The sequence below is a fragment of the Ctenocephalides felis genome, unplaced genomic scaffold (genome assembly GCF_003426905.1).
Source record: "Ctenocephalides felis isolate EL2017-DRISC unplaced genomic scaffold, ASM342690v1 CF-g0.4_SCAFFOLD_01886, whole genome shotgun sequence".
Lineage (NCBI taxonomy): Eukaryota > Metazoa > Arthropoda > Insecta > Siphonaptera > Pulicidae > Ctenocephalides > Ctenocephalides felis.
Genome location: NW_020538040.1, coordinates 121,054,070 through 121,058,262, shown reverse-complemented (window position 1 = coordinate 121,058,262; position 4,193 = coordinate 121,054,070). Strand labels below are relative to the sequence as shown.

Here is a 4,193-nt window from a genome sequence, read left to right as displayed (position 1 = left end):
ACTCGCCGCAACGCACCGAGATAATCGGATCCTCCCTAACACTACATTTCCCAGCGTCCGTCTCCGGCCGCGGGATTTAGTGCTGGGCTCTTCCCTGTTCGCTCGCCGCTACTAAGGGAATCCTAGTTAGTTTCTTTTCCACCGCTTAGTAATATGCTTAAATTCAGCGGGTAATCTCATCTGCTCTGAGGTCGTATTATGATTATGATGTGCTCGCAAACGTTAGTAAGCAAGCGCACACAAAATCGACGAGGAACCTTTGAATCGTCCAAATTTGCCGAACAAAACCGCATTACGAAGAGTTCGGGTTTCCGGTTATCGGGAGGGTCGCAAGAATATAAAATCTCTAGGACACACAACCCACCGTAATCCCGCAGAACGTCAACGAACGGTAATGTCCGATGTTGCAAAGTGGACTGGCTCACACGTTGAGTGAATTATTTAGGAGCGCGCATTTACGCGAAACTCCATCATTCGCCGGCAAGCCGTTTAAAGCAAGCGGCAGTCTGGTAATGTTATACGACTCTCAGCCAGAGGTGGTCCGGGAACAGTATCCGAGGACCGCAATGTGCGTTCGAAATGTCAATGTTCATGTATCCTGCAGTTCACATGTCGACGCGCAATTAGCTGCGTTCTTCATCGACCCACGAGCCAAGTGATCCACCGTTCAGGGTGATTTTATATATATTTATACATGTTTCGATCGTGATCCCCTCGAAATCGTTTAAGATAACTCGGGCGATTCTGAAACTAGTATGATTATTATGGTTACAATTAGTACACCGTAAAGCTTTCGCGTTTCGGTCCGAGATACAAAATCTCGTTTCAAAAGTGAAATATGAATATTTCACTGTGTGTGAGATTGAAAAATCTGCTTTCGCTGATTTTTCATTTTCTTAAAACAACGCAATGAAGCGAATGTTCAAATTCGCACAATTTGAATAAAATGTGCAGAGTATATAGAATACTAACGCAAGCGTTTACTACAATCGACTTTAAAACACTAGACTTTCATCTAGCACCCAAAGAATTGATTGAGCTATGCGTTTAAAGTATAATATTCAAAAAGAACGCCGTTTTCACAACGAACTTCGTCATTCGCTCAGGCATCTGGCGATACCGAGCAGATATACATGGCAGTGCTCTCACACAATGCATAAGAGCGCTAAGCGGTTGTAAACCGCGTCACGCTGCTTTTGCACACCGCGCAATATTTTGCGACTAGCTCCGGTCAAACGTTAATGAAACGAATGATCATTGCCAGAGGCTTTTGCCCACAGTATATTACACCATGGAGCGCACAACATTTAGTCTGCAACATTATATTGCGACATATAGCACACGCTTCATTCACTTAATAGTAAATGTACGTTAATGATCCTTTCGCAGGTTCACCTACGGAAACCTTGTTACGACTTTTACTTCCTCTAAATAATCAAGTTCGGTTATCTTCCCAGCAACATCGGCAATGTCGAAACGCTGCCGCGCACCGGTCCGAAGACCTCACTAAATAATTCAATCGGTAGTAGCGACGAGCGGTGTGTACAAAGGGCAGGGACATAATCAACGCAAGCTTATGACTCGCGCTTACTAGGAATTCCTCGTTCATGGGGAAGAATTGCAAGCCCCAATCCCTAGCACGAAGAGGCTTCAACGGATTACCCGGACCTTTCGGCCAAGGAAAACCTGCTGATCTCTTCAGTGTAGCGCGCGTGCGGCCCAGAACATCTAAGGGCATCACAGACCTGTTATTGCTCAATTTCGTGCGACTAAATGCCGCCTGTCACTGTGATTCAACTACGAGCTTTTTAACCGCAACAACTTTAATATACGCTATTAGAGCTGGAATTATCGCGGCTGCTGGCACCAGACTGGCCCTCTAATAGATCCTCGTTAAAGGATTTAAAGTGTACTCATTCCGATTACGGGGCCTCGGATGAGTCTCGTATCGTTATTTTTCGTCACTACCTCCCCGTGCCGGGAGTGGGTAATTTGCGCGCCTGCTGCCTTCTTTGGATGTGGTAGCCGTTTCTCAGGCTCCCTCTCCGGAATCGAACCCTGATTTCCCGTTACCCGTAACAACCATGGTAGTCGTAGAAACTACCATCGACAGTTGATAAGGCAGACATTTGAAAGATGCGTCGCCGGTACTAGACCGTGCGATCGGCACAAAGTTATTCAGAGTCACCAAGTCAAACGGTGAGCAAGGCAAGCCCGCCACCGATTGGTTTTGATCTAATAAAAGCATTCCTTAAATCTCTGGTCGGAACTCTATTTGCATGTAATAGCTCTAGAATTACCACAGTTATCCAAGTAATGTGGGTACGATCTAAGGAACCATAACTGATGTAATGAGCCATTTGCGGTTTCACCTTAATGTGGTTTGCACTGAGACATGCATGGCTTAATCTTTGAGACAAGCATATACTACTGGCAGGATCAACCAGGGTGCTATATATAATAGCATAGTGCGTAAATGTCCCTCGGCGTCACCCGAGAAACCACACTTTGTATAGAAAAGTTCGATGAATATTTCTAAACAACGAATTTTCTTACATATATATATCTGAGTCGTACGATATTCCCTGAACATGACGAACAGTTTACATCGCGACTTGATATTTTATATATTCTGCGCTTTCACAGAGGCTAGACCTTTAACAACCGTCGAAACGGCGGTCCGTACATGAAATTTGCGGTCCGCAGACCCAGTTAATTTCAAAAAGTCTCTTTACCCTTCGTTAGATTGAAAACGTCGGGGCGAATTCATTATAAGAATTCATCGTTATAACTAACTTTTATTCTCGCTCGGAGAGTATTGAGTTGATTGCATTTGTATATTTGATTTTCCGCATAAGAGTCTTTGCGTCAACGACACATGCCCGCGGATATGCTGTACAGTATGGTTGAACACTTATAAATAAGGTCCAGAACCCGGCCGTAAACCGACATCCGAACATATACGGCGTATATTATTCTAGACACGGTCTACGACAGTTTGACCTGCAGCGACGGGTCGCCTCGGGTTACCGTGCGAACCATCACCGCGATGGTCTAGACAGGCTATATGGCGGGTCGCAAGAAAATAAATTCTCTAGGACACGCAACCACTTTAGCAATTTTAGAGCACGTTGTGGTCCAAAAACAAACGTCCTCGCTTTAAAATTGAAATATCAATATTTCACTGTGTGTGAGATTGAAAAATCTGCTTTCGCTGATTTTTCATTTTCTTAAAACAACGCAATGAAGCGAATGTTCAAATTCGCACAATTTGAATAAAATGTGCAGAGTATATAGAATACTAACGCAAGCGTTTACCACAATCGACTTTAAAGCACTAGACTTTCATCTAGCACCCAAAGAATTGATTGAGCTATGCGTTTAAAGTATAATATTCAAAAAGAACGCCGTTTTCACAACGAACTTCGTCATTCGCTCAGGCATCTGGCGATACCGAGCAGATATACATGGCAGTGCTCTCACACAATGCATAAGAGCGCTAAGCGGTTGTAAACTGCGTCACGCTGCTTTTGCACACTGCGCAATATTTTGCGACTAGCTCCGGTCAAACGTTAATGAAACGAATGATCATTGCCAGAGGCTTTTGCCCACAGTATATTATACTATAGGAGCGCACTTGATTACAGCAATAATTTGTCGAGTAATCACAAGATTTCATATTTGCGGTCCGCAGACCCAAATAATTTCAACTCGCTCCGATCAAACGTTCATAAAACGAAAGACCATCGCTGCGAGAAGCTTTGCTAGTTCTGCCACATTCACATATATTTGACCGTAGTCAATTTGTAAAATTCTATATTATTAAAATATATAGATTTCATATTTGCGGTCCGCAGACCCAAATAATTTCAACTCGCTCCGATCAAACGTTCAAAAAACGAAAGACCATCGCTGCGAAAAGCTTTGCTAGTTATGCCACATTCACATATATTTGACCGTAGTCAATTTGTAAAATTCTATATTATTAAAATATATAGATTTCATATTTGCGGTCCGCAGACTCAAATAATTTCAACTCTCTCTGATCGAACGTTTAAAAACGAATGATCCTACCACCAGTTATCTATAGCCGCAAACCAGCATCCGAATATATACGGGGTATATAATTCTAGATGTGGCTCACAACATTATTAAAAGTTACGCTAATATATCATTGACAGACTAAAAGTATC

General features: G+C 43.0%; 1 non-coding gene across 1 annotated transcript; it reads right to left on the bottom strand.

Annotated features, from left to right (window-relative positions):
- Positions 1-520: 520 nt before the first annotated feature.
- Positions 521-675, bottom strand: LOC113378996. The gene has a single exon (XR_003367307.1). It is a non-coding gene; the product is annotated as a 5.8S ribosomal RNA (ribosomal RNA).
- Positions 676-4,193: the final 3,518 nt, after the last annotated feature.